This window comes from Xiphophorus hellerii, chromosome 16 (genome assembly GCF_003331165.1).
Source record: "Xiphophorus hellerii strain 12219 chromosome 16, Xiphophorus_hellerii-4.1, whole genome shotgun sequence".
NCBI classification, from domain to species: domain Eukaryota; kingdom Metazoa; phylum Chordata; class Actinopteri; order Cyprinodontiformes; family Poeciliidae; genus Xiphophorus; species Xiphophorus hellerii.
The window spans coordinates 10907632-10917513 of NC_045687.1; positions in this window are offsets into that span (position 1 = coordinate 10907632).

Sequence of the window (9882 nt, forward strand, 5' to 3'; positions counted from 1 at the left end):
TACTTTAATCCATGTGGGCAGGTGTCAAGTTCTGCTAGAAAATGAAATTAGAATTTCTGTAAAGCTTATCAGCAAATGGAAGCATGGAATGTTTCAGAATTTCTAATTAGATGTCTACATAGATTTTGAATCCTGATATTAATATCCTACTTTTCTGATACTGAAAATGTGTAATGAATCTATATAACTATGAGTTTCACTTTCCGAAATAGGAGACAAAAAAAAAAAATGTCCCCCTTTTCACAATTTTGTATCTTTTGGAGCTGTATAACCAACTTGCTCAGCAGCAGCCTTTTGAAGTTTACCCTTATCTATTAGACGGTGTCTTTGACTACTTGCTGGACAACATGTTGCCAGGTTACTTTAGGTTAACATCAGCAAAATTGACAACGATTGTCAAATAGCAAACCAGCTCTATTCCTGTTTTCTTTGGCTTAGCAGATGGGAACTGCTCTACGGTTTCTGAAAGCTGCTCTTGTTCTATCAACTTGCTCGATCTGAAATGGGCTAATTTAAACAAGCTTTGTTTAAGATTGACCCTGTGCTGCCTCACTTATGCATGCAAGCACAAAGGTGCAAAGGGAAACGAAGTGACCATGAAATACCAAGCTTTTCATCTGTGGGTAGACATATGTGTTTCCATGGAGTATGTCTCTTTTAAAGTAGAAAACAGGCTGATCACTCTCCCCGTCTTTGTTTCCCCCTATTTTTTTTTCTTCTACACAGCCCATCATTTGGCACACATGTTGCTGATTTTGCAGCATGGATGTGGGTTTTTCTTTCTTGTAAATGAAAAAGCGTTCTCTCACAAGTGCCAGCAGATTGCACGCACACTGCACGGAGCTGCTGCATCAATCATGACACCTCGTCTACAGTACCTCACAGATAAAATCTGATTTATGCCCAGTAACAGATCACCTCACAGCTCCTTCTCTGAGACAGAGGTATGGCTGCAAATTGAAACATGAAAAACACATCCGAACTCCTGCTGCAAGATGAATAACAGTTTCTGAGCAAAAGACATTAGTGGAAAGCATCATACACTCATGTTCAGATTTGTTTTCTCTCCTCAGCAAAACCTAAATTCATTCTTCTTCATCAATCCTGTTCAGTTTGTAAAAGGAAATGATTCTGAACGTATACCTCTACCACATTGTAAAATCTTAAAGCTACAGTATGCAACTTTTATTAAAATTTTTTTTTATATATATATATTTGTTGGAACTGTCCATGTTGTGACAGTAAAGTATGAGACAGATAATTTGTGGCCCCATTACTAACTAGAAACAACCGATCAGAGCCCACGGGGGGGGGGGTCTTAGCACTGTAAATAATGCTGTAAATAAAGGTACAGCTTCTCCCTGTCAGCAGAGCCTGTCATGAATAGTTAGCACGGCCACCAATGACAGCGGATAAACAATCTTCTTGTAAAGGTGAGTTGTTTCTCTGCCATTAGCACATTTAGCAGCACATTCACGAGATTGACTGACAGCGCGGCTGGCTCTGATTAGTTGTTTTTGACCGGGAGCAGTGCATTTCTTCTGATGGCAATAACTGCACAGGCAGGAGCTGGAGGAAGTCGATCTTTTCACAGGTTATCTCTCTCATATTATACTGTCACAACATAGTGATAGTTTTAACAAATATGTAAAAAAGCATTTATTTATTTATTTTACAAAAGTTACATACTACATCTTTAAAGTACTAAAATACTGTATGCATAGACAAAGGTAACCTGAGTAAATGCCTAAGTTAGATTTTAAATGATAATTTCATATAACATGTTAAATGTTGAGCATGGAAGTGCTGCTTAAGGTTATGTCACAGCAGCTCAATCAGATTATGACTATGCCATAAACAAAAAACAAGAGATTGGCCTTTGGGTATTTTTCTTCGGCCAGCAACCTTAACCTTAACTGAGGCAGATGAGACTTGAAGTGTTTTAGATATTGCTCTAGGTTCTTTTGTGACTTTGTAATGAAACCATGCCCTCTTGCAGTAATTTTGGTAGACCTGCCTCTCCTAGAATGATTCATCACTGTTCTATATTTCGTCTCTCTGTAGATAATGTCTCTTACTGTGGCTCACTGGAGTCCTAAAAGGTTTTGAAACCTTTTGTAATACTTGGCAGCACGGTAGATGTCAATATTTTTGCTTCTTATCTGCTCTTGAATTTCTTTACATCAGGCTGCAATATATTGCTTTTAGAGATACTGTAGTTTGTTTTATGCCATCAGATTGATTCTGTTAAAGTGATTTCTTCATTCTGCTTGTCATGGAGTAAAAAGGCCTGGGTAGTTAGGGGAACTGAACTGAAAAACAAGGTCAACTGAAGTTAATTTACAATTTAACAAAGGGTGGTGGAGACTGAGGAGCCAGTTATATCTCCACATTACCCACAATGGTGTGGATAGTCTCTTTCTCTTAATAAAAGTAAATTTTTTTGTTTGATGGACTGAAACAATTACGAATGACAAAAAGCAAAGACAGAATAAATCTCTAAGGGAGCAAATACTGTTTAATGCAACTGTATATATTGTTTAAAACAATATTAGGTAGGCCTCAGAATATTAATAATATCAAAATATTATTCCACTATTTCCGAGGGGACAACTCAGTAAAGAATATTGCCTTGAATCACTGGCATAATTGGTTTCCTCCAGTCTCACTTTGATGTAAATAACATTAGCAATTTTCCACTCATTTTGCATTGATCCTTCTCTGTGGAATTGTGCCCCAAGAAGCGGCTGGAAATTGAATGTCTCAAACCGAAGATGTGAAACGCGCATTTCATTCAAGCTGTCAGAGAGGCTGCAGCCACCTGAAAGATGCAACATTACTTGGATTGATTTTGTACCTTGCCCAGCAGCGATTCCTGTCCACCATGCGCTGAGGGAAACGAGCTCCAGAAATGGCATGCACCTACGTGCATATGTTACATTTGATGCACCACCGACTGAGGCAGTTACTGTATAAATCTGCCTTGTGCTGCTGGACGGCATATTGTCGGTGTTTGCTTTCAGAATGGCTATTTTCACAAATCAGCTATGCTTTAGCAATTTGACATTTGCTGAGTGATTGCTGTGTTTCCATGTCACACTGTGTGACCTTCAAAACTCAAAGTTGACAATTATTGTTTCAACTGGCTTTCCAAGTCCATGATGTGCTATGCAATATAAGGTTGAAACAGAAATCATTGCAGCTAGAATTTCTCTGTTTCTCCTCTCATCTAATAAAGAACAATATGCTTCTTGCTGATAGTTGTTGTCGAATTAAAAAAAAAGTGTAAAAATTGAGTTTGCGCTCTGCATACACAACACAGAAATCAATGTGTACCACACTTTACTGCAGTTATATGAGTTTTTTTGTGAATAAATCAATTTAGATGGTCGATTATAACAACAACCTCTTTCTTCTTGCGCAACGTAAACAGTTCATGAATCACGAACAGATGGTATTGAAGCTGGAATGCGACAAAGTGAATCTACAGTCATCTCAACTCTGATCATATTCGATCAGCAGCTAATAAAGCTCGAGTTTGTCTTTTATCTATTGCTCTGTAAAAGTAATTCAAAGCACTTTCTTATACATTAACCCACAAAAGTGTGGACAGCCATGTTAAAATTTTACGTTTGTGTGAGACAGTGATAATGACTCGGGTTTAAAAACAAGTCCACCTTTGCTGTGACTTAAATCAAGTATAATTGAACAAAAACAAACAAATCTGTTGTATTTAAGCTGATGTGTTCTACATGTGATGCAAATCTCCTTTTTCTGCATATGTAAGGGGTGTGAATGTAAAATGGTAGCCTTTTCATTCATAGTAAACATCCAAGTCTGGCTAGAATCTTCTAAACCCTTTTGGGGAAATATGTCACGGTCTAATAAAGCTAAACTTCAACTTTAGGCCACAATTCTAAAAGCTAACTTTACCAAAAGTAAACCAAACTGACAATGAAACATGGGGTCAGCAAAATTATAATCAGGGGTTCCTTCTCTTCACATAGAAATTTTTGTGGTGGTGCATAAGATTATGAGCATTTCACATAAATTATTTAATCATAATTTGATTAAAAACCCTTTAGGTTTTGTCTAGAAAGTTGAAGTATAACACTGATTTTATATTTCAATAAGGTCAAACATCCAAATCAACTAAAGGAGTGTTTTAAGATCAGAGATTTGAAGTTCAGAATGATGTACCCAGAGTCCAGAACTAATTCTGTGGGATTTCCTGAGGGGCTGTGGACAAGAAATGTCATCAGGAACAAATGTCAAGATGTGGCATACACGAATACCATACGAATAGACGAATACCAAAAGAGCTATGTTTCACATTACATGTGATGTGAAAAAAGGTTTAAAGTGATTTATTATGGTCTCTTTTTTTTTACATTATGAAAACAGGGCAGCATTTTAATAGGGTCGTGTGCTATTTCAGAGTTACTGTATATGTAGCCCTAAAAAAAATCTGTTGCTCCTTCTAGCTCCTCACGCTATCTTTTGGCTAATGGCATCATGCTGCTAAATCCTTTGGCCGCCAAGCCTCGCCATGGCATGTTATGGCATTATAAGATACCCTGGGCACCCTAAAGATTAGCTGGGATGAATGCAGTTTTAGATGCCAGAGGACTGTTTCGATTACACACTGGTATTAGCATGTGAAATTCCTCCCAGAGACTCTATAGTATGGTTAAGCGTGCTGGAGCACTACCTGCTCAGAACAGCATCTGTTCAAAACAGAATCCACACCCATACTTGGTTTTAATAGCATTATGTTCCGGATCTCTGCGGTGCCTTGTGCCAGATGTTCATTACAGTCTGGAAAAGCTGAAGGTTGTACATAAGTATTACCCAAGGCAGAGTGGCGACTGTCGCTTGACATCTGAAAGTGCAAAGATATTTGAGATCTAAAGATTTTGAAAAACCCAACACCGAGAGAATAGACTTTAAAGAAAAAAAAGAAGATAATGAGCATGTTTAACCCAGCTGTGCCGGCTCCACAGAAATTAAAAGATCGTCTGCTCACTCTGGATCTGTTAGATGAATTTTTCACGCTGAAGATTATAGGGTGGAATGCTTGTAATCAGATCAATAGGTTTGAATTATTGTACCGTACAGATGCCATATCATTATTATTATAGCACATTAGCCGGTGAAACTTCAGCACACTGATTGGCCCAAGTAGCTTTGCTGTGACAGGGTGATTTATGCAGTTTTCAGGAGCTTGGAGTAGCATAATCTAAATAAATGTTCCAGAATTGTAGAAGCCTCTCAAGTGGATTTGATGCGAGGTTTCATCTTTAAACCACATCAAAAAGAAAACTTCAGATTAAATGCAGATGCTTTGCACCAAATCCTTGTAATTTTCAGAAATGAGAACATTGTAAAAAACACAAAACAGTGACTTGTCTGAGTTAGACCATATGTCTTTATATTTTAAATGTAGGAGATGTTTAAAGTCAAAGAAAAGTGACTGATTTTAATTTAGACTTGAAAATGACAATACCGCATCAGACCTCGACATACAAACATTTGGTAAGACAAAATGGGGACACATATACTTGTCAAAATACGAAAACATTTACTGGAGACATTACAACTTTGGTGGCTTGATGCATTTTGCAAATGAGGTCTTTCAAGAGCTAGAGCTGAATTAAAAAGAGAGATAAACTATAGAGTGGAGGCGTCCTTTATTAGTCTTTCTGCAGGGAAATTTGCAGTTGTTGTTATTGACAGCTTTTATGGGATTTGCTTCAAGCTGACATATTGATTTTCATAAAGGAACAATGAAAAACATCCTACCAAAAACAAAACAAAAAACCCTGCCACAGAAAACATCAAAGCTGCTAAAATTTGACAGCAGTTTATGTCAAGGGGTTTATTGTCTCTCAGGTAATTTCTGAGTCCCAATATGCAGCCCACGTCCTCAGCTGTTTAACACCAGAGTGCCAAAGTCACACGCGGTTAACAAAGCAAGTCATCATTTCCATTAGAGAAGCCACTTGAGCTAATCATAGGGAGCTCTTACCGGATGATTGTGCCAAAAACATAAGGAGTCCTTGTGACGTCAGGGCATTGTGTTTGAGACTGGTCAGCTGCAGTAACTTCGCCAGACACACACTTATGAGAGAGGTCATCTTTGTCATTAAGAGCATGGAGCCAGACCTTTTATCCAGGCACTGACTATTGCTGCTCTATAAAATTGATTCAGAGACAACCAGTAATTGTGTCCTTTAAGTCCATTAAATGTTCACCAACGAGCAAGCCCGCCATTGTCTTCTTGAGTTCAATCTAAGACTAAAGAGACTGAGCACATTCCAGGTTCATGTGGGGTTTTTTTGCCAAGAGGCAATAAGATAGGGACTGTGAGATATTATCTTCTGATGATGCAACAACTTTCTCCAATCTTTACAGCCATCCAAACCCCCAGCAGAAAGCCCCCTGGGCTTCAGCAGCTTCAATAGTTTACAATTGACTTCTTATCTGTATTCCCTAAAGTGCAGTCTTTTGTGTTAGAACTTGGGACTTACAGCTGTCAAGTGATTGCACTCAAACCCACCAGCTTTATCATTGTTATTTCTCAACTATAGTTGAACCCAGATATTTACATACACCGTATAAAAACAGAACAAAGCTTTTTTTATTATTATTTTTTTCCCCCTTCCTACACTTTCCAATGGAATATGACTGAACCTTTCCTGCTTTGAACCAGATAGAATCATTTCTAATTTAATTAGAAACATAATTTCTTTCTTTTCAAATGTTGAAACTTATAGATTTTCTTGATAGTTAGAATTGCTTTTTAAACAGCTTCATCCTACAAGTCTCTCACAACAGATTGCTACAATTTTGGTGCATTCCTCCTGACAGAAGAGGTGTAACCCTGTCAAATTTGTGGAATAACTTTTTCACACACACCTTAAGGCTCTGTGATCAGTCCACCCGGAACATTGACACACTGAGTGTGTTGATAAACACATTTTGCAAATGAAAAAAAATCATCTCTGAGGCACAGAACTCTGCTGTCCTGAACAGTATAATAGCTTAACATTCTCAATCCCACTTGTGTATGATTGTCTGAGCACGCAATTTCACCTTCAACATTTGGAAATTGTACCCAAGGTTGACACATCCTTATGAATGTCCTTGGTTCTATTAAAATTTGTATGTTTACAAATTAAAAATATAGGCAGTTTTTTATTTATAAAATAAATGTTTAGAAAACTAGAGTTTCGTTTTAAGTTAAATAGTAATTCCACAGAATGATTTCAGAATGATTGCCCACTTTATCAAACTTTAGCAGGAAAACCAAAAATACTTTCAAAAAAGCTTTATAAAATGTTATTTTTTTCTTCTTCTTCCTCTAATCTTCCAGTTTACATAAACATGTAGCGATGAATACATTCCACTGGCTGCCAGCCTGTTCCAACTCCGTTTCGTCAGCCATAACAACTCGACAGTGGCTCCCAGATGGTTATGGCAGGGGATGCCAAGTAGCTGCTCCTGGAGCTCCTTCCATCGAGGAAAAACAAGCATGAGCGGTTGTGAAAGGGGCTGAGTGAGGCCTGTCTAGTGTTTGTACACGCGCACACCCACACGCAAACGCACGCCTACGTACATGACAGGATGTGGGAGAATCCCAATGAGTTATTTGGACAGAGGGCAGGTCACCAGCAGATTAATGGAAGCTGAGCACCGACTTTGTGTGAGTCAGGTTTGGGTTTCAGTTAGAATGCAGATGCGACGCCTTGAGGGGAAGCTACCACTGGCCAGTGCGGTTCTCTGTGACACTTCATCACAGCTCACCTCTAGTGGATGTGACTTTATATGCACCAGAGCCAAAAAAAGCTACCGCCATGCTTTTTTGTGACTTCTGATCTCACAACACAAGGCTGGCATGTCTTATAAATTCAGATAAAAGGGCATATCTCCTCAATGTGCTTCAGAAGTCTTTGCTCTGCTTTCTGTCACAAAAACCCCCATCTTTTTCTAAAGGCCTAAAAAATGGTTTCCAATTAAAGGTAGAGTTTAAATAATTTAAAAAAATATTAGTTTGTAAATTTTGTGCCCAGCATTTTAACATTTTGGTTGAACTAAAGAAATGTAAACAAAGGTAGCTTTATTGACTATTGATTGAATTATCCATGTAAGCTTAGCTGGTGCAAAAATATTGGACTTTCTATTTTGCTTCTGCTATGTATTACAATACAGAATCTTTAACTGCAAAAATTACTTTAGTAATAATACTTCATTCTTCTACAACTAAATAAATTTATTGTATTTAGACAAATTGTAACAGCTTTGAATTTTGTCCAAATTCATTTTGTCAGCTTGTCTTGGAAAAGGTTTTGCCCTGTTATTCTTAAAATAAAAATCTGAAACAATTCTGCAGTTGTTCAAGAAAAAAAAAAGTTTTGACTTTCAGGGGATTTCTCCTGCCAGGAAAGCTTCCTCCCTGTTGCTTTCCTGGCAGGTTCTTTGTTTTTCTATCTGAACAGCACTTGTTGCACTTAGCTTCCACATTTTGACGCACCGTTTCTTTTAGAATATTTGAGTGTGTATGTTCCTGTAAGGGTAAGAAGGGCATTAAAGACTGAGAAGAGGAACTTTTTTTGTTCTCGTTAAGATCAGCAGGTTCTGTTAGACTCAAGACCATGTTCAGATCCAAGCCCTTGAATTTGTATGGCACATGATGGATGAGAAGGAAAAAATGAAGAGGTGTCCTTGTAGACAACTAGTCAAATGCTGAAACACACCAAGTTAATGAGGTGAATGCACGTCAAAACTGCTCTAACACTTTGGACCAGTTGATACAAGCGTTTGCCTCTTGTAGAATACAACTTGTATCGACAAGTTTCACTCAACACAACCTGTCGAGTGAAAAACTCGACAGGTGAAAAACTCGGCTAGGGTGGTGATCCCAGTACAGAAGGAAGTAGACTGGAGTGCATATGTCAATAACTGCTTTCTCAGTTTTGCTGAGAGTTTCTCTGCAGTTCTGGAAAGGAGCCGCCAAGTGATCAAATTCTGAAATAGGAGAGTGACTTTCATCCTGACTACATCTGTTTTTAAATCACTTCTTGTAATGTATCTCTTTACCTTGACTTTTTTTGCCACCACATGACGTGTTGATTTCAATTTATTTTTATTTTATTTTTTTTATTTTTTACCCCTCCAGGGGGTCTTTTGTGGGCTCTAGTGTCCCTTATATGACAGTGGGCTGACAGGAAACGGGGAAGGAGAGGGGGGAAGACATGCGGCAAATATTGTCGGGTCCGGGAGTTGAACCCGCGACAGCCGCGTCGAGGACTCAAGGCCTCCAAATATGGGTCGCGCTAACCACTACACCACCACGGCACGCCCAGTTTGTTTCTATTTTATAGTAGTTTTTCTTACTTGGATAGTTTTATTTGTTTTTTTTATACATCTATGTCTTTTATTCATTTTATTTGTATTCTATGTTCAAGGATTAAATTGTCTGAGGTTGGGCAAAGAGGAATATTTATAAATCCTTCTCTTTATGCTGGAACTTTGTATAAAGTAGACTAAATAATTGACTAAATGCTGCTCTATAGGCATTAGGGTGGGGTACTTATTACATTTAAGCCCAACCACATTCATAACTCTTGCAAAATTAGAGATATTGTGACCAACACATTTCTTTTAACTGGACATAGTATGAAACTTTCTGAGCATAGTCAAAACTTTCTGATGGAGGGAGCTAAAGATTAAGGTAATGGCAGCTGGGCCTCCCAAACGCCACAACTTGGAGCTCCTCACCGAAGACAAACAGTCAAAATACCATGCAAATACCTGCTCTGCAGTTGTTAGAAAGATTAAATTGTTGTACTGCAAATAAATTTGTTTCCATTGATTATTAAG